Source organism: Anabrus simplex, chromosome 1 (assembly GCF_040414725.1).
Source record: "Anabrus simplex isolate iqAnaSimp1 chromosome 1, ASM4041472v1, whole genome shotgun sequence".
In the NCBI taxonomy this organism is placed as follows: domain Eukaryota; kingdom Metazoa; phylum Arthropoda; class Insecta; order Orthoptera; family Tettigoniidae; genus Anabrus; species Anabrus simplex.
Window position 1 is genome coordinate 584,267,931 of NC_090265.1, and position 22,417 is coordinate 584,290,347.

At 38.7% G+C, this 22,417-nt stretch overlaps 1 protein-coding gene across 1 annotated transcript in view; it reads right to left on the minus strand.

Annotated features, from left to right (window-relative positions):
* LOC136880826 (alpha-1A adrenergic receptor-like) overlaps positions 1 to 22,417 on the minus strand; it is a 336,774-nt gene that overhangs the window by 277,748 nt on the left and 36,609 nt on the right. The window lies entirely within an intron of this gene.

A 22,417-nucleotide genomic window follows, 5' to 3' on the forward strand; every position in this document is an offset into this window, starting at 1 on the left:
ATAATCATGTACAACCTGTAAAAAAAATCAGCCAGCAGTGATAAGAATCAAAGGATATGAAAAAGTAGCAGCAAGGAGTGAGGCAAGGCTTCAGTTTGTCCCCTTTCTTTTTCAATGTTTATATAGAACAGGCAATAAAGGAAATCAAAATGGAATTTGGAAAAGTTATCCCAATCCAAGGAAGGGAAATCGACTCTGAGATTTTCCGCTGATATTGTTATTTATCGAGTCTGCAGAAGATCCGGAGAAATTGCTGAATGATATAGGCAGAGCCTTGGTGAGGGAGTACAAGATGAAAATATACAAATAAATCCAAAAAAGGTCATGGAGTGCAGTCAAATGAAGTCAGGTGATGCAGGGAATATTAGATTTGGAATTGAAGTCTTGAAGGAAGTAGGTGAATGTTGCTACTTGGGTAGAATAATAGCTAATGATGGCAGAAGTAAGGAGGACATAAAATGCAAACTAGCACAATCAAGGAAGGTCTTTCTTAAGAAAATAAATTTGCTCACTTCGATCATGGGTATAGGAAATAGATATTTTTGAAGACTTTCGTCTGGAGCGTGGCATTGTGTGGAAATGAAACATGGACGATAACGAGCTCAGAAAGAAATAGAATAGAAGCTTTTGAAATGTAATGTTACAGAAGAATCCTGAAGGTGAAATGAGTAGATCGAATCACAAAATGAAATGGCGTATGGCTTTTAGTGCCGGGAGTGTCAGAGGACATGTTCGGCTCGCCAGGTGTAGGTCTTTTGATTTGACTCCCGTAGGCGAGCTGCGCGTCGTGAAATGAGGATGAATTGGAGACGAAAACGACACATACACCCAGCCCTAGTGCCAGCGAAATTAACCAATGATAGTTAAAATTCCAGACCCTGCAGGGAATCGAACCCAGGTCCCCTGTCACCAAAGGCCAGCATGCTAACGATTTAGCCATGGAGCCGGACATCGAATCACAAATGAAGAAACATTGAACTGAATTGAATTGAATTGAATTGAATTGGTGCGAGGAGAACGATTAGGTGAAATTTGACCAGAATTGTGTAGGCGGTTAAAACGACAGGGATAGAACTAAGTATGGACGTGACAAGCAGAATAGAGTACATGTAGGATGTAGTAGATACGTCGAAATGAAAAGGTTAGCACAGGATAGGGTGGCATGGGACGCTGTATCAAACCAGTCTACGAAGTGATGAACTAAACAAAATCATTATTAATAAAATAACCTAACCTAGTGATATTGACAATAGAACTGTTTCATACAGTGCGAGCCTCAGTCGAGTTGCCGCTCATATCCTGCCGTGTCCGGGCGAGTGAATGATGCAATAGCCGCCTGACCCATGTAACTCACCCTGTGATTTCATGGTCTCAGCTAGTTTGCTATAAATTTCCGTACAACGCACAGCGCGATTGTTTCGTATACATCAGCAGTTGTTCGAATTAAGTGTTGAACAGCATATTTTCGTATGCTGTAGAATTGTAAGCCGGCCCCATGGAGTAGGGGTAGCGTGCCTGCATCTTACCCGGAGGCCCCGGGTTCGATTCCCGGCAAGGTCAGAGATTTTTACCTGGACCTGAGGGCTGGTTCGAGGTCTACTCAGCCTACGTGATTAGAATTGAGGAGCTATCTCACGGTGAGATAGCGGCCCCGATCTAGAAAGCCAAGAATAACGGCCGAGAGGATTCATCGTGCTGACCACACGGCACCTCGTAATCTGCAGGCCTACGGGCTGAGCAGCGGTCGCTTGGTAGGCCAAGGTCCTTCAAGGGCTGTAGTGCCATGAGGTTTGGTTTGGTTTGGTTTTATTGTAGAATTATAAATCCAATTTGCAGATCAATTAAGTTAAATTCGAGACATGAAAATGATAAGTGGATCATGACCACTTTTTACGAAATTGAGTTATTGGCACAAAATACAACTAGAAAGCATTTTTCATCTGTTGGTGTGCTAATTGTACTGAAATACTTCATACTGAATGCGCTAGAGGGCTCTAAAAGTCATCACTTTATAAATTTCCACATTCAATTCAGGATGAGTAGTGGACAAAGACCAGTCATATCCCATTCTCACTCACATTGTGATAGGCAATTAAATATCATAGCGACTTTTACAGTAATTTATCTGAAGGTAGTGTTGATGATCCTAGCTACATTGTGACAGATTCCAGTGAATAGCGATAATAATGTAGTTCAGAAATCTCCAATAAAACCCAATATATGATCTAAACGTTTGGTACAATGAAAACAAGCCAAAAGAAAATCTAACCTCAATAGGGGACAAGCATACATGTCCACCAGCGTAAAATTAGTTCCAGAACGTATATGTGAGGAATGCCGGTGCAAGAGGCAATACACAAAGCATTTTTCTGAAGATATAAAGACAAGTATTCTCCACAGTTTTAATAATTTGAAAGGAAAGAATTTAAAAGAGGCATATCTCTTCAGTTTAATGTCAATGCAGGCTGTTGGAAGATATTTACCTAGGTATAATAAATATTATTACAAAGGAGCAAGAATGAGTATATAAGTGTTCTAGAAAGTTTTAGTAACTTGAAAAGGAAACATTTTAGAAGATGCATATCTGTTTAGTTTAATGTCAATGTAGCCTGTTGGAATGTATGTATAATAAACATTATTATTAAAGAGCAGAAGATTGGTATTCTCTAATAGCGAATGCCTGAAGTAAATTTGAAGTTGTCATTGGGACTCAATATCTCATTAAACATTTTAAAACTTATTTTAAACCACGTTTTAGGAGGACTATAAAAAATTATAACCACAGTTCACAATATCAAAGTACAAAAATGTTCGTGTTTTTTGCTGAAAGTATTTCAGTGTCTGAAACACACAACATGCTTGTATTTCATAACTTTTTCGCTATGAAGAAAGGAGTACATGCTAATTAAATTAACTTAGATTTAGCTAAAAATCTATACAATTCACCATTACCAGTAAATCAGAAAAAATGGACGACAGTATGAAGTTCCTCCCGTGTTTAAGCGGTGGTACGCAAATATTGGAAAACCCGGTGTGGATAATGAAAATAATGAGCGAAATAGTTAGCCAGTAAATTATCTATTTAACTTTTTCCATAAAGCTACATGACGACTATCTGATGTATATTAAGAACACAGTTTACACAAATCATTGAGATAAGAAAGGTGAAAAAATGTCATGGATGACACACTAAACTGGAATGACCACATAACAAGCGTCTGCAGAATGGTGTATGAATCTCTTCACCCCATAAAAGTGAAACAATCCATTCTTCGATGAAGCATGAAAATAAAACAATACAACAATTTATTACTAAGATGTACTAACCGATGCAACTGTAGGAAAAACAATGAACCTTCAAAGGGCGAAGAACTCTTGCTTACGATTTATATTTTCTTTGAACTTTATAATACATATTTCCCATTACTATGAGAAGCTATCCTGGCTGAAAATTGATAAACTAAGGAATCTACAAACTGTGAAACTAATATTTCGACTTTTGAACGAATTTACACCTGGATACCCATCCTCACACTTCAACTTCATCTCAGCTATCCATGGACATAATAGCAGATCGACTTCTACAATTACGTTATCCGTAAATCACTAGTATTTACACAGCTACTCATTCCAGGGTACCTGGAGCTAGGCTATGGAACACTCTCCCTGACAATATACATAACAGCACCTTAGAACTGCGGACCGTCTTTCTGGACGACGGTGCACTGTTTCATCAACTGCGATCGTCTTTCAGAGAGACGGTGTCGTTCTTCCACCGTAGGGTTATAATTGGTCACCAGATGGCAGTAATATAGATACCAGCTGAATACTTATACTTTTAACTTCACTTTAGAAAGTCTTTGAAAAACAAACATCGGTTTGCACAAGTTTATTTAGCTGGAGAATTGAATGTACTTTCACAAGTTCTTAGAATCAAGATGGCAACCCGCTTTGTTGACGATTCTGATATCAAGCGCTCGATTTCCGAGGATCTTAGTGACAGTACTGATGGTGACGGTGGTTTTTCATTAATTCTGACGATAAAATTATTCGTGAAAGTAGTGAAAGTGACAGCGAAGTACAAGGTGCCTCGGAAGAAATGGTAAATTCCGATGACCGGAATGATGTTCAAGTCGGAGCAGGTTATGCTGTTACTGGCAGTACGTTAATATTTAAAGAAACCAGCAAAGGGGTAAGTGTGAACTGTTGTTATTTGTGTAGATTGTTATAAGGACTTTGGTCACAACACACGAAAGAAGAAATTGACCTCAGAAAAATAAGATAAGATGTAGGTCAGGAATTAGTAAATGAACTCAAAATTCGTTTCGATGAAAAATTACGTTTTACTTAGCATTCGAAGTAAAAGGGGAGAATTGTGGAGGAATATGTAAGAAAATACTTGTGCGTTTCAGGATATCATGTTTGAGGAATAAATTATCTATAAGAAATTCCTTTGTTTGAGCTAAATATTTCAACAATTTCGTTTGTCCAAAATATTTGTATATGCATTTTACGGCAGTTATAAATAGTGACAATATTTTTCGTTATTTGTGTTATCTTCATTTATATGTCTTTTAGCTTTCTGTTGGTATATAATATGGATTTATTAGAATGAATATAACAGGCATGTTTCCATTTTCATGTTGTATGTTGAGAAAAAACTCCAGCATTTGGTAGACAAACCTGCAGCAGTTCTAGGGTTCATTGGCATCGCTTAAGTGGTCTTGTCGAGTTATCCTCTTAAATACGTGAACAGCTTGTATGAATGTTAGTGTGAATGAGAGAAAGCATGATTTAGAGCTATTGTTAGGTGATGTAGATAGATAATATTAATCGTTAACAAAATAACAATTATAATACAATGTTACGCCTTTAATTTAGGTAGTTTCTAGGGAGTTTTAAGAGTGCTATTTTCCCAAATTATGCGAATATGTACTGTATGTTCGTGTTAAGTGTAAGGGAGGGTTATGATCCCTAACTGCGCCACATACAATGGCATAAAGTAAATAAGTAACAAAAATTCATTTTGAGAGTGAGAATTGGATAAGTCCATTGCTGTTTTCTACTAGAAAATGTACCCGTGCTTCACCACATTGTTTACGGATATGGAAGAAAATTACTGTGTATGCATTGAAAAAGAGCTTTTTAAAAAATTGCATATCTCTTAGCGTTATCCAGAAACATCATGGAGAGGTTCCCATATGTTGTATCCAATGTAAAGTGCGAGTTGCGGGGTTGTGATAACAGCAGGCTCACTTGCCTACTGGCATTCACAAACGGTAGGGAAGTTTTCGTTATAATGTGAGGCCCTTTCTGCGCTGTCACAATCGTTTTGGCAGTTTTCGTTACAATAATAGGTGCGCTTTCCTACTTCCAGACAGATTACAGTTGAGGAGTTTTTATTAAATAGCAGGCATCTTTCCAACTGCGAGTCAAAATTGAGATGTGCTGTTATCGTTGTTATGACAGGCCACTTTACTTAATGCCAGTCACATTGAGTTGGTGAGTTTCCATTATAATAGCAGGTCACTGTGCCTAACGCCAGTCACATTTTATATGGGTAAATTAATTTATAATGGTGGGCACACTTGTCTACTCCCAAACATAATCGGTTAGGGGAGTTTTGAACAAATTCGCATGGTCCCTTGACTTCTATCAGTCAAATCGAGAAGGGAATTGTTAATTACTACTGTAGTCCCTCCTTACTAATGCTAGTTACAAAGGAGTTGGAGAAGGATCCCATTCCTACTGACAGTCAAAGTCGATGTGGAGAGAGTAATGATTACAATAGCAGACGCCCTCCTGCTGAGAGTCGCCATCGATATAAAATATTGATTATAATGGCAATCACTCTTTCTACATCGCTACAAATCGACTTCACTGAATATATATAGATCGACGAACGAAATATATGCATGTTTATAATATTGCAAACCTTCATTTACAGATTAACTGCTGCTAAACGATTCATCATATCGACAAACGGATTGTACCATAAGACGCATCATTTAGCTGTCCAAATGACTGGTCTTAAGATATTATCTCCTATCTCATCTATTTATGGGTAAAATTGAGTTAGAATCGTTGAATAAGGTGAAATTATAGTAAGGGTTTTTTCTCAGTGCACTACTTTAGGGTACTTACGTGACAGCTGCAAAAGAATTTGGCTCACTTATGGATATTGGATGGGCAAATGTTCTTGTACAATTAGGTGATTCTATCTTTCGTATAAGTGATTCGAACTACGAATTATACATGTACAAAGAGCAAAATGTAGGTATAATCGAGAAATAGAGACAAATCTAACATATAAAGAACAGGAATACGACGAAACCTCATAGGACCAAAGTTGTTGATCACTCCAAATTGAACTGAGATTGTGCCATCCGTTTTGTGATACGACTGTTTGGCTACGAAATACCTGAAAACGAAGGTCTGCACGGACATTATAATTGTCTCAATATTCCGATATTTTTTCAGGGGTAAAAATTAAATATTTAATGATCTTAGAATCTTTCCGTCGGTTACAGGCTAATACATATACTTTTGCCAAATTTCAATTTTCTAGCACGTCTGGCAGATTGTGCCTCAATCTTGCTTTGGGGAGGGGGGAGGTGTTAAAAATGAGGACTTTCAGGAAACTAAAGCTAACAACTGTGCAGATGGTCATTACTACACCTGAAACGGATAGTTGTACGTGAATTTCGCCAAATTTGTCAATGTACATACACAAGGTTGTTACGATTTTATTTATAAGGATTAATAACTTAATTACGGCTGAACTAATATTTACTTTAATGTTATAAAATGTTGAAAGACATCTGCAGCATTGCAGTGACTACAAAAATTGTACTAAATGGTGATATACAATGACGAAGATAGGTTTTCTTGAATATCTCAAAAGTAATGTACTGGTCTTTATCCAATTACCATTCTCATGCCTTCAATTGCAGAGAGTGGACCAAAATACCATCGAAAGCTACAATGCCTGTCGTACAGGCTGAGGGAGAGCGTTTTCGACACTTTTTGTAACGCAGTGAGATTTATTGTTTGTTCTACCTGACAGTAACCACGCTCTGCTACAATGTGGCATGCAGGAAGGACGGCAAACCTCACTGTACATACATACGTATGATTCAGTTAATATCAAAATAGCCAGTTGCTTTACGTCGCACCGACACAGATAGGTCTTATTGCGATGATGGGACAGGGAAGGGCTAGGAGTGGGAAGGAAGCGGCCGTGGCCTTAATTAAGGTACAGCCCCAGCATTTACCTGGTGTGAAAATGGGAAACCAAGGAAAACCATCTTCAGGGCTGCCGACAGTGGGATTCGAACCTACTATCTCCCGAATACTTGATACTGGCCGCACTTAAGCGAATGCAGCTACCGAGCTCGGTAGCCACAATATAATGGCAGTGATCCTGGAATGACATAATCTCATAAAAATATATTTAATAATCAAAGAACGTAAGAACATGAGGACCGACCGTGAGTTTGGCCATGCGGTTAAGGTCGCATATTTGTTGGGTTGCATCCGGGATGTAGTGGGTTTTGAATCCCACCATCTGCAGCACTGAGATGGTTTCCCGCAGTTTCCTATATTCACACGTAGCAAATTGTAGGGTTGTTCCTTAAATAAGATACGACTGCTACCTTCCCAGTCCTAGCCCACCCTTGCATCACCGAAATCCTTCGATGTGTTAGTGTGTCGTTAAACCAATAGCAAATAATAAAGAAATAAAGAGAAGAAAACATGAGGAATAGATACAAATGTATACAAGTGAAGAGGAGGAAAATATAATAATAGTAAAAATATAAAAAGGTAAAGGGAAATAATGATGAATAGGAGGGAGGGTGGGAAAGACAAGGAAAAGGAAGTAGGAGTTTTTAAGGTCACGACTAAATTACTCAAATACATTTTCGTAGTACTTCTACGCAGGCACGCTTAAAATTTTAGTGGCTATCTTGAGAAACCCCGGACTTGTTCAGTAATCTTTTGAGGAAGTGTTGGTGGTTTACTTATGTTTACTTGTTTAACATCGCACTAACACGTTTAAGGTTTTCAGTGACGGAGTGATGGGAAAGGGGTAAGATTGGGAAGATAGCGGTCGTGGCTTTAATTGAGGTACATCCCCAGCATTTGCCTGGTGTGAAAATGGGAAAGTACGGAAACCACCTTCAGGTCCGCCGACGATGAGATTCAAACTCTCTACCTACAGAAGGCCCGACCACACGGCCTACTCGGTTGATGTTGTTGCTGGTTAAGTACGATAAGGGTAGACTAAAGTGTATGATTATGACAAACGGACCAGAATAGGGAACCTAAGTGCCAAGAACGCAGTTTTAACGGATATTATATGTACTAATTAAAAAAAACATGGTGAAACAGCCCCGAAGGGCCGTGGTCTACCAAGCGAGCGCTGTCAGCCCGAAGGCCTGCAGATTATGAGGTGACATGTTGTCAGCATGACGAATCCTCCCGGCCGTTATTCTTGGCTTCCTAGATCGGGGTCACCATCCCACCGTTAGATAGCTGCTCAATTGTAATCACGTAGGCTGAGTGGACCTCGAACCAGCCCTCAGATCCAGGTAAAAATACCCTGACCTGGCCGGAAATCGAATTCGGAGCCTCCGTGTAAGAGGCAAGCACGCTTTCCCTACACAGCTGGCCGGCTTAGATGCACTAATAAAGTTTCTAAAGAGTTTTTGATAACAATAACTGCAGTGATAATAATCGATGCTTACAAAAATGAAGCAACTATCCAGAAAGGAGTGAGGAAAAGTTATAATTTGTCCTTTCTTCTTTTCAATATTTGTATATAACAAGCGGTAATGGAAATGAAAGGATGATCACTGTTCAATGATTGAGATTTACTGATGATATTATTTCGTCTGAGTCTACAGAATATTTGAAGGAATAAGTGAATGATATGGACATAGTCTTGGAAAAGGAGTAAGAAAGATGAAAATAAATCCAAAACGAACATAATGGAATACAGTCTAGTTAAACCAGATGACTAAAGACACATTAGGTTAAGAAATAAAGTCTTGAAGATATTAGATGAATACTGTAATTCACTGTATGGAGGTACCTTGATAAACCCACGACTTGTTCAGTTAGTCTTTGAGGGATGGTAGGGTAGATCAAGGCATCAACATGGCAGATAGATTACAGTATATATGAGAAGTAGGAGCTAGTGAGAAAAGAGAACGAAAATCTAAATTACGATATCAATCGTATGTCAAACATTAATACAGACAAAACGGTGCGTTAGATAAAATTTACTTTTCTACTAAGGCATTACCAATAATACATTCGTAATCCTGTCTACTGCACAAAGATTCTTCTAAAACAGATAAGACATCAGGACTGCCTCATGAAGTTTATAATTTACTGACAGGTTACATAAATAAATTTTAATAAATTTTAATGTTATACCAGACGCATACCTCGCACCTACAGACCGATTACCACAGGGAACAGAGGAAGTAGAACATATCTTTTCAATTATTGTACCATGTACGCATGTGTAATTAGTTCCAAAATATTTTCTTAATGTTGAACAAATTTCTTAGCATACTACGAAAAACGTAACATTAAGCAACTTCCTCAATTGTGCCGAAAGTTGAAGGGCCCATAAGGGCTTCAAATTGTGAATGTAGGATACCTCTCTCAAAATAAAAAAGCAAATTTCTAACATCACTTCTGGCCTAAATGCTTTTCCAGATAAACTGCCTAAAATCGCTCGTTTCTTTACTCGTTCCCTTTTTTATTCAAATCCCAGCCAAATTAACTTATTTTTAAAATTATTTCTGTAACGTGTTCCCTTGTCAATAACCTCAGACGTTTCTTGATTTTTGAAAAATATCCACACCGAATGTAGTTATAGGGGCTTAAGTGAAAATCTGTATTGACTCACATTAGCGCTCGTAGTGGTAAAATAAGGCAAACTGCTAATATAGTCGACACTACTAATCTAGTCGACCGGATAACGATGACTAAGGAACGGATTGTAATTTAGGAATAAATAAACAATATTTTCCCATACTTTATTATATTTTATTTTCTTAAAATTCGTAGCTCATATCCCTAGTATGGTTTCAACATTGGGTTGCTTGCCTAAAATGCTAAAACTGTGGATTTTTCCTGTTTTGTTCGTTTTTATAATATTTGTGGTTATAGAATGCCATTCAGGCAGTTTTCGAGTTGTTGGGTATTATGAATTTCAGTTGCGAACTTAGTTGATTCAGGACTTACTGATATACGCTCTTATGCAGCAATATCTGCATTCATTTCGATGAGCTATAAGACTTCAATCCTGTAAGAGGATTACATAGAGCTCCAGTCAACGTAGCGAGTGGATTAAACGTCACGAATACTATCGTCTGCACGACAGATGTTCTGTCCTCAATCTTCTGAAATCCATGTGCTTTATTTCTCAGATATTTTAAGAATGCAGTCAACGCATTCACGAAGAGAAGCAAGATATTAATTTAACACTGTATTCTCTCTTTCTGGAGAGAAAAGCTAATTCCGTTAAATGTTTCAGTTTGCAAATTCTGGTCAATTGCACGAATCACTAGCAAGGAGTGAATTATGATTTATTTCAAAATAAAATGTTCTAAAGGAATAGGTTGTTTAGGAAAGTCTGATCACTTTTAACAAGTACATGTTTGCTCATTCCATGCGTCTTCGTACCTTCCGAACAATTTTAGCTCCCACTAAGTATATTTGTGAACATAAGAGGATATAATTATTACAGTTATTCAATACCATTCTGTACCCATAATTTTTGTGTAGGGAAACTGAAGAGTAACACATCGAACTGAGAGATCGGATGAGGAAAGTGTTTTTATTGTTCTTGTAACCGGAACACAATGCAATATTAGCTGTTAATTTGAAATCTTTTCCATATGAGAACGAAAGAAATTTGCAGTGGTTACTACGAAAACAATTTCCATCCGAGTAAGAAGATTCATAGCATATAGGAGCTACATTTCACCCTCAGAGCTTGTAAAGTAATGAAAGCAACATAACCAGTGAATGAAGGACGATTCTCGGCACTGATCACTACAGTTTAGTCTTTCAGTGCAATCAAGATGATTAGATGAATAAACATTCTTTAAGATCGCATATTATATCACCAGTATACAAGTATGTTCGTTCTGAATGATTTACCACACTGAAGGACTTCGTTTTGATGAAGTGATTTGTTTTGTCAGTCCAGCGACTAATTCTTCACTCACTGCTCATAATGCAAGTTCGATATCTGCTTTATTATGCTTCTCCCGCCACCCATCGTAATTATGTGGCCAATGTTTTCCGCATTGCGCATGCGCACAGGATATTTAACGAGGCTTTCATTGCAACACTACTTTGCTTTCTGATCAGTCTGCAAGCCTCTGTTAATTAACTACGTGCCTCCACAATACTCTATTTGCAACAAGTTCCTAGCCTCCAAGTTGGATGAAATCCTCATGAATTAAAAAGGATTTATAGAAATTAAAGTACCTTTGAAGAAAACACCAAGCGGAATGGCTAAGCTTTGAATTAGAGAGGCGAGTGGGCTCGAACCTCACCCTCGGCTATCCTGATAATGATTTTCTGTAGTTTCCCATTTCCACTTTTAGGCAAATTTCGGGATATTTCCTATTCATATGCCACAGCCGGTTACTTCCTCGACCTTACCCAATTTCATTCACCAGCATACATTTCATATTCATTAGCTCGTTAACTAAGGCTAACGTAAGGAACGGCATCCGGCCATTAAAACATGTCATAAAAATCATCCCACACCTTCCACCACCCCGTATCAGGAAACGGTACGAAGTGGTGGACAGTAAAACGTAGTACGTTTATAAAATAATGATTAAGGTGATACTTAATAATACCTGACTTCCTGTTTATAGAGTACGGTATTATCTGCAAGACAAATTCATTACATTAATGTAGAAATCAAAAATACTAAATTATTGCAAAAATGAAAACTAAAAGAGAGAACAGGCCACTTTATTTATTTCCACAATTTTTCTCTATACCTTTCATTATAATATCCCAACCTTAATATAGGAAAGAACGTTAGACTCGATGTGATCGTCTAAAGTCAATATGGGCAGGAAAAACATTACACAAATCCTTCAGTGAAGTCCTGTTAAGCACGTACTTCAACACTTAGTAGATCATTTTTAGATGCTGTATTCCGTGTGTGCAATGGTGCATTCATGGGACCAGAAAGTAAAATCTAAGATGTATCTCCAAGAATATGCACGAGATACCGTCCCAGAAATTTCCTAGGATGAGAAAAGAAAGCTAAGATAAAATTCCCACCAAGAGAGCACACAATTATTTGACGGACCAGACTGACATTAAATAAGAAAACCTAATGCAGGTGAACACTCTGCTAAACAAGCGTCGTCGTCGTTGTTGTCCATTGGTAGATATTCCATCAGACTCCTAGAATTTCCGTACATTTAGGTCATTCAGCACTTTGGAGACTGTGTGCATTCACAGTAGGAATTGATCGTCACCCATTAGGTGTTAGTGTAAATTGTACGCAAACTGTTACTGATGAGTTCATGGTGGTCGAAAATGCGTAGTTGCTTAGCTGCTAGGATTTCTCACAGACGACGAAACAGCGAATCTGGGTCGAAGCCGAAGCGTAATTTTTACTTGAAAATTTGAATGCTGTCAGGAAGGGTCTTCAGTCATACCAGGAATAACTAGGTAGCCCTTAGGGTCCTGGTGGTGCTTTGAAGTCCATCTCATATTTTGTCATATATAATGTCACAGAATATTGGATAAGTGACCTTGAATCTTCACAAAACCCTGAAGTAACTACTGAAGGCATTGGAAACATTCAGCGGCCTTATTCATGAATGTGAACAGCCCACTTCTTAGGTGTTACCCGAACATTATAAAAATAATTATGTTGCCATTGATGCCTCCATGGCCCGTACTTTGTAACTATTTGTTAATAACAATAAAATAACCATAAATAAATTACTAAAAAAATTAATAAAATAATTGAAATACATTAAACTATTAAAAGTAATTAATCGAAATGTCCGTAGTATGGTCGCCAGAGTTCACTAGAATGGATCCCTCGAATTTACATAGAGCATGATAATAATTCCTTCTCTCCCAGGGCGTGTAGCCTACATAAAAGATGCGTACTGGTACATCTGCTTCAGGCCTCACCTAACCTTCTGAAAGCGACTAAATAGGTAGGAACTGCACCTAGGTTCATCAATAACTCCACTGATTATAAAATAACTAAGTATATTCTCAATAAAATCCGTGCATGAGCACCTCATCAACACACAAAAATATACATATAATACACACACAAAATATTGATGGAAGACTCCATACTTACAACAACAACAACAAAGAAAACAGTGGGAAAACGAAAGCGAGGACCAATCTACCACTTGCAGTTGGTCCGTTGAACAGTGCACATATATGTAAGTAAGTGTCAACACGACTTGCCGATTCTCATAATCGACACATTTGTCACTCCAGTACCGTATCAGAAGTTGTACCAGTGTGCTCCTCGCCGTATCATCACATGCCTAAATAGACATCAGCTTTCTCCTTCCTCTTCCATGATCCGTCTAGATTCATCCTGGCCAGCCACTCATGAGTAGATCCCCTAGTCAAGACCACGTCCTGAATCTCTTCCTGGCCCCAAGACAATAACACCATCAACGAACACTGATGTGTTCCACATGAGTCAGCGGAACTTTTCGACTAGAATAGCAAGTCCACCTCATCAGACATTGGGATGCCCGCATAAGTCATACAAAGTTTCCAAGTTAAAATAGCAAAGTTTTCCCATCAGTTTGTACAAAACAAATTACTCATATCACATATGGAGACCTTCCAGTTTAAAATATTACGAATACATACAAAAATGAAATAATAGTAATATGCCATAATAATAATAATAATAATAATAATAATAATAATAATAATAATAATAATAATAATAACGACCGGGTAAGTTCGCCGTGCGGCTCGGGACCCGCAGCTGTGAGCTTGCATCCGGGAGATAGTGGGTTCGAACCCCACTGTCGGCAGCTCTGAAGATGGTTTTCTGTGGTTGCCTATTTTCACATCGGGCAAATGCTGGGTATTTACTTTAATTAAGGCTGTGCTTTAATTAAGGCCACGGCCGCTTCCTTCCTACTCCTAGGCCTTTTCTATCCCATCGTCGCCGTAAGACCTATCTGTGTCAGTGCGATGTAAAGTATTTTTTTTTAAATATAATGTTATTTGATTTACGTCCAACTAACTACTTTTTACGGTTTTCGGAGATACCGAGGTGCCTGAATGTAGTCCCGCAGGTTTTACTTTATGTGCCGGTAAATATACCGACACGAGGCTGACGTATATGAGCACCTTCAAATATCATCGTGGTCAAAAGACTAGCTCCTCAACCGTCTAAGCCACTCAGCCCGGCTTTCCCGAACATGCATCTGATTTCCAAGCATTTAAGTTAATTTCCTTTTCGCTTGAAAACAGCCACAAAATCATAACTGTATTTGATACTGATGTGTGAAACAAGGTGGAGATTTATATTAGAAATGTATTGGTTCTATTCCTTGACATGTAACTGTACTTCTAAGTACCTACGGTACTGTAGGCGTTCCATACTTTATGCTCTCTTTAGCAACTATGATTTTGACACTCGACTGAAACAATTATTTTAAAATTGGGCACTACGGGTTGTTGGGTTTGAACAAGATTTCTTTTGAGTCCTGTTTCAAGAGTATCAAAACAGGCAAAGTGTTCAAAATACATTTTATTCATTTCCCCAACTTTTCGGCTTCAAATGGAGGGTGATGAAGGTGAACAAAGCAAACAGTAATCATCTTTGTATAGATGCACTTACTGACAGTAGTAGAAACCGAAAGTGACATTTGAATGTTCATGGGGTATCTTATATTTAAGCGAGTACGAAGATTTATCGCTTGTTCGAGCTTATGAAAACGGTGACAGGAGGATATTTATAAAAAGGATATGAAGGATTTGATTGTGGAAACATTGTACTGTATAGAACTGTGGGTAGGGTCATGTAGCATGAATGAACAGGTGAAGGTTACCCAGAGAAATATGGAAAGGAATGTGAACTGCAAGGGAAGAGAGTGAAAATCCTAGGTGACAATAATTAGACTCAGCATTTAATTACATTAAGCTGAGAGCCAGTCAAGCATAAAAGCCTCAGTGGTAGCTGGAAATAGAAGACTGTGAAGGGCTTATTTCATGAACGAAGACTCACAAACAGAAGACTGATATTTGTAACAGCCTGTTATGAAAATATATGTATGTCTTTTGTATGTTTATTCACAGCAAGCCCCATCGCATATCAGTAAAACTACATGCTTTGAGTAGTTATATTAAAATGTAACTTAATTTTCTCAATACATGTGAGATACATACATAATTCGATGGCTGTTATGATGTACATAAGTAAAAGTTGTTCAAATTCAATTGAGTTCGTGAAATGTAAAAACTGTTTAATATAATTTTTGACTAACCTACTTATGCTCACTGGCCATGACTCTGTGCTTAAAATATATCTCATTAAAACGCTTCTTTCTCTCTCAACTAATTCACAATGAAGTAATAAATGGTCAACAGTTCGATCACTGGCATTGTATGAACATCAGGGACTATCTAAAATTCTAAAAAGATGCATGTGCGGAGCAAATGGAATTTAATGTATACCGTTTAAGTAATACTAGATTATATATACGTGACGTTCCGGAGGACATAACGACTGAAAATGTATTTATTCACGTAGCGTTATGTTCATAAAAACTAGAACACCTTGAAAGACTAGAGTAAGGAAGTTCATATTCACTGGACATGTGCATTAGTATGTTCTGAAGGAATGATTAGCATTTGAACCATGTCGGCTCTCAAGTTCAAGGTCCACGTCGATACCTCGGCGCGCCACCACCGACTGGTAAAATGTGCCTGCGGCTCTCATTGTTGCTATAAACCGAAGGTAATGGATCAGTGTGACTTGAGCAGACGTTCAGGATGCCTCGCAGACTTATGCGAAAACCACACCGTGAAATGAGTGAGTTTAAAAGAGGGCGCATTATTGGCATGAAAGAACGTGATTCATCCATCTGGGAAATTGCTGCTCGTGTGGGATGAAGTATGTCGGCAGTGCGGCGGGGTGTCTACAAAATGGTTCACAGAAGGCCGTAGAACACAACGAGATGGTCTGGTCGCACGACACAGACAACCCCCCCCCCCCCCCCCGGAGAATTTTCTTGGGATTAATTTGCCTTAGAAGTGATGGTATCAATCCATTTATTACTAACCTCTGTAGAGACAATCTACATCCTCAATGGTGTCGTTTTTATTTTACTTCAAGGTGTTACCAATTGTCGACCTGACTTTATTATAACTAGAGATGGGAGTTATAGGCACGAATAGGTTAGAATGCAAACGTATTTGAACAAGGCGCAAGTGAAATCTAGCCGCTCTAAAGATATGTCGGGGAGTTGCATAAATTTTAGGGGTTCTGATAATTCAGATCGATCATATTTATGCAAATCTCACCGCAGAACCGTCATGCGGGTAACATACACTTGCGCCTTGTTCAAATACATTTGCATTCTAACCTATTCGTGCCTATAATTCCCATCTTTAATTATAACGTGAGTTACTGAGAAGGCCCTGGGGACAGGCTTCTAGGACGTGAGCAAGAGTTTCGAACTTCCTCTAGGAATGCTGACAGACGTAGTCACCCTGGGATTTCCCTGTCACAGTCTCTAAAGGTAAGACATTCCCTGTCATCTTAATTCCTTCTCGCTATTCGCTGTACATTAAATCCATGTGTTCCGGGATCCATTTATTTATTGAAATGGTATTATTTGTACAGGAGCCTTCTTTGAAGTCTTGCTTCGGTTACCAAATGTTCTGAGTCTCTATAGGTGACGTGCCTCACCTTTTACCGCAGTTATCTTCTGATTCAGTGTTACAATAGAAACAAAGTGTTAATAAACGACGAAGAGCAACGTAGAAGTAAAATTTACCAAAGAAAGGATGTTTGTAAGAAGAACAAGAAAATAGTGGAAGTTAGATCACTCACCGAGTGAGTTCGCAATGCAGTTAGGGTCGCGTAGCAGTGAGCTTGTATGCGGGAGATAATGGCTCGAACCTTACTTTCAGCAGCCTGAAGATGGTTTTTCGTGATTTCCCATTTTCACATCAGGCAAGTGCTGCAGCTATAACTTAATTAAGGCCACATCCGCTTCTTCCCATTCTTGCACCTGTTAATAAGGAGAGGAGGAGAAGAAGAGCGGTAATAGCTACAGCCCTATCCCATCGTTGCCATAAGACCTAACTGTGTCGGTGCGACATAAAGCAAATTGTTAAATCACTAATCCTAATACTACTGGTAGTATAAGTATGCCCGTGGAAGTTCTGCCTTTTGACAATGACTGGAAATCTCTTTAAATATTTTCGTACTATGTAAATACAGGGCCGGCCCCGTGGCGTAGTGGCAGCGTGCCTGCTTTTTACCCGGAGGACACGGGTTCGATTTCCGGCCAGGTCAGGGTTTTTTATATGGATCCGAGGACTGGTTCGAGGTTCAATCAGTCTTCGTGGTTACAATTGAGGAGCTGTATAATGGTGAGATGCAAGCCAAGAATAACTGCTGAGAGTATGTTTCGTGTTGACCACACGACACCTCGTAACCTGCAGGTCTTCGGGTTGAGCATCGGTCGCTTGGTAGGCCATGGCTGTTGTGCCACAGGGTACAGTGGACTGCTACAGGAATTAGTAGCGAACATCGTCCTATTCACGATGAAGACGGTGTGTGTATGTATGTTCAATCCTCAGCCCTAAGGCTGGTCGGATCGTCAACAGCTCAGCCATCAGCTGTCATAGATGGCATAGGCATCAATGAAGAGGCGTGCTAGGGAAATGAGGAGTGAGGTAGTTTCCCGTTGCTTACACGGTATGTGCAAAACATTCTTCTGAATTAGATTACCTTCTTGAATGTTGCAGAAGTTAACTTGCAATTCGTTTCAAGTGTATAATATTCTAAATGTCAACACAGTCAGTTTTCGTTTAAAACGCTGATATTAGTGGTATTTTCAGAACTAATGATGAGTAAATAACTTTTGGACAATTTTAATGGATATAAGCTTCGACAACAAAACAATCACCTATATTACTGTTGTAGTTCAAACGTGAGTGGTCTCTATGTCAAGAGTCAAGCCAAGAGGGATGACAAAACCACCTCACTTCTGATTTGCTCCCTTTATAGTGTAACTTGTTGCGACAAATTTAAACACCCAGCAAAGCGTGACTTAAATAAACACACAAAGCTCACCCTGACCAATATACTCTCGTAAAGGGGTTTTAAGTAATTTAGTATAATCTACATTTATGGTTGGATTGTACCCTGTAATTTTCAAACAAGTAAAATAATATAACCCAGCAAGGTAGTGTGTAGTAAAAGTATAACCGCTAACAACATACCCGAACATGCCCATTAGGACCTTGGCCTGCCAAGATGCCTGCTCCCCAGTCAGATTGCTTACATATACTGGTATGCCACGAGGTCAACATATTAAAATCCTCAGCTGTATCACTTGGCTTTCGCGACCGGATTCACTGCGTCTGAAGTAAGGCAGCTCCTTAGTTCGTTTCATAAGGCTGAGTAATGCGAACTCGTGTCCTCATCTCGAGTTGGTGAAGCTCTTTTCAGGCATATCCCCAATGCACGTGAGCTGCATGTACCATTTCAACCGCATACCAGCCTTCCTGCCATCCATAAATTTCTGACAGTACCGGGGATCGAACCCGGGCCCCCGAGGAAGGCAGCTAATAACACTAACCGTTACGCTACGGAGGCGGACATAAGGCTGAGTGAAACCTAATCATTCCTCAGTCCACAACAAAATCCATGGTTGGATGAGCATCAAACCCGAGGCTTCAGGGTAGGATACAGACTTGATTTCCTTACGACACTGGGGTGGTCAGGAAGAATAAGAGGTATTCGTTAATTATTTATGTACTAAAATGTATTGCTGACAACACCTCATGCAACACTCCCTTTACCTCAGATATTCTGCAACCAATTTTCCTCATAGGTACTAGAACTATATCTCCGAAAATATGACAAAGAATATGGAACGTCACATCACTAATACAGTATATGACTTCACATTTTGTTAACAATTTTCTTTACGTCGCCCTGACATAGATAGGTCTTATGGCGACGATGGAATAGCAATGGGATAGGAGTGGAAAGGAAGCAGCCGTGGCCTTAATTAAAGTACAGCCCCAGCATTTGCATGGTGTGAAAATGCGAAACCACGGAAAACCATCTTCAGGGCTGCCAACGGTGATGTTCAAATGCAAGCTTACAGATGCGCGACCCTAACCACACGGCTAACTCGCTCGGTGATCTGACAAATTGCGAGACGTGTAACAATCACGGCTAAATGGATGTTATATGTAGGGGAAGTACGGGTCTGCTGCAACAATCATTCGAATTTATTTTTATTAAGATAATATTTATTCATACTGGAACTAAAAACAATAGGGAGATACTCCATATATTCATCTATCAAAACCGTAAATTTACATATAATTTGAAAATAAAGACTTGCCCAAAAAATACATTGAAAAATGAGCGTCACCTGTAGCAATGTACCCCGCTTGAGGGGTAAGTTGCAACAGTGCATGTAAGATGGTGGAACACTCAATCTGAGTCTTCATCATTGTTAGAAGACTGTGTACACACATAGTTTCTAGCACACATCCAATGCGATAACCGTGTTCACTTCACACACTGGAACCATTCCCCTTTTTTACACACGTCTCCGCGATTCTGACAATAACAGTGTCTTCTTCTGAACAGGAGTCCACAAATGATATCTTCCTTTTTCCGTTAGATACAATTTTTCTTTTCGTTGAGCCTGAGTTTGCAACATTATTATTTTTCCTCTTGCTTTTCCTTTTACTCTCCGTCTTTCTCAATATTCTGTTTTTATGGAGTGTCTGTAAGAATAGCACAACGTCTTGGTTTTCGTCCTCGAAATTACTGACTGTAGTAGTAAAATATACACAATTCAATATAGGTCAATGTTTATAAATAGATTTTATTTAGTGGTTCAGTTTTCTAGAAAATCTATTTCAAAATGATTAATGTTTGGATAGGTTTTCAAGTTCGACGCCCAGAGTGCCATTGACAGACAGTGATTACATTTTCTAATCTGAAAAGTGTTTTCGAAAATACCTTTTCTTAAAACGGTCGAGATTCTAAGATGAATGAATCTAACCACTTCCGGGTCTCGAACCTAAATCATCCGCTCTCCAGACAGGTACGTTAACTCATTTATTAAATACAGGCAAAACATTAAGAAAATATTGTCAAAATAAGAAGTTCATTTAGGGTAAATATGGAGCTATGAAAATGTATTTAGTAATGTGATCAAATACAATAAATCACAAAAACTGTATCACTTTAAAATTTGTATTGCATTTAAATCAACTCACAAAGGGATTTTACAGTGGGCAAATACGGCACTAATTAGCAGTTAATTGATAATTAATTAAAATATTCAATTCAATCCTCCTTTAATATGCAGCTATTAGCTAACAACACGTTTAATAGGAATACCAATATGATACAAGCAGCTCTTAGTAATTTTCTGCAAAAGGTTGCATCTTTTGACAGTAAGTATCGTTTCGTACTATGAAAAAGATGTCCCAAACATCACATGATATGAAGACTGTCCTAAAGTCAGTGTTCAGAAATCTGTAGAGCGAATCAAAGATTTATACGTATTGTAATTGAAAGAATCAACATGAACTCATTTATTAATTGAATTAATAACCCTACAGTCCGCCTGTGTGGTGTAGTGGTTAGTGTGATTAGCTGCCACCCCCGGAAGTCCGGGTTTGTTTTCCGGCCCTGTCACGAAATTTGAAAAGTGGTGCGAGGGCTGGGACGGGGTCCACTCATCCTCGGGGGTCAAATGAGTAGAGAGGGTTCGATTCCCACCTCAGCCATCCTTGAAGTGTTTTTCCGTGGTTTCCCACTTCTCCTTCAGGCAAACACCGGGATGGTAATTAACTTAAGGCCACGGCCGCTTACTTCTCTCTTCCTTGTATATCCCCTTCAATCTTACCATTCCTCCACAAGGCCCCTGTTCAGTAAAGCAGGTGAGGACGTCTGGGCGAGGTACTGGTCCTCCTTTACAGTTTTACCAGCCGACCCACTGTTTCACGCTCCAGTATAGTGCTCTTGAGACGTTAAAGTTGGGATCCCTCACTGAGTCCCGGAAAAACTAACTCTGAATGGTAAACGGATTAAGAAAGAATAACGCTATAAATTCATCATCAGAGGACTGAAACTAACTACTGATATCTTAAGTCATTTTATAGTAATTAAAACCCATTTATGATGAAGAAATTAGTTAATAAATTACGTTAGTATGTCATTGAAAAATAATTAAAAGCTCAATATTCCTCAAATAATACCCATGGACTGATCATTCTTATTGTTTATATCCTCTGATGCTCTTATCTTATTTGCAATTTTCAATTATTACATTTTGAGCTACAATATCTCTTCGAAAACTGATAAACCTTCGCTTAGAATGAGCTCTATAATCTGAGTGTGATAAATAACCTTCTTTCAATTTTTGATTCCACATTTGGTTGCTTAAATCTGTTGATTTGCCACTGCTCTTACATTAAAGAACCTTACTAATTTGAAGGAGAATACCGTAGGCTGGGGTATTTTCCAGCAGTAAAAACTGCTTTTCCAGGTGTCCCAGGAATTTGAGCCATTTCGCTTTTCAGGCCTTCATCGTACTGGACTAATGTCAACAGTGTCATCTTCTCCAGTACAGTAGGTACTCTGGAAAAATGTGCCTGTATGTGCACCAGGGCTCCTCTCATGTTTTTACTGCGAAATTCCTCCTGTGCAAGCAGTCAAAACTATTAATCTTCTGCACAAAAATAATAAAAATTATAACAAATATAACACAATATTCTAAGTTTCCATCATTATAGTTCTTTATAAATGTAGGAGAAGGCCCATTAGAGACAATTTTGATTGACTTGAAGATTTATTGGTGTTAAAGTTGTCAGCATAAAATAAGGCTGCATTAATCCACGATCCCCATCTTATAAGAACTGGTTGGGATGACAAGACAAAATCTCCTGCAAGCTCCTTCTACACTTCTTGAATACATCTTTAAAAACCCTTTCTTGTTTGGGCTCATCAGAGAAGCAACAATATGGTGCTCTCTAAACTTTTCTGCAGCCCGATAAATAGCATGTGTAACACGTCACATGTAGCATATATCATATTACAAACTTAGATTTCCCGCGGCCTTTACGATATATGGTGCATTATCATTGATCA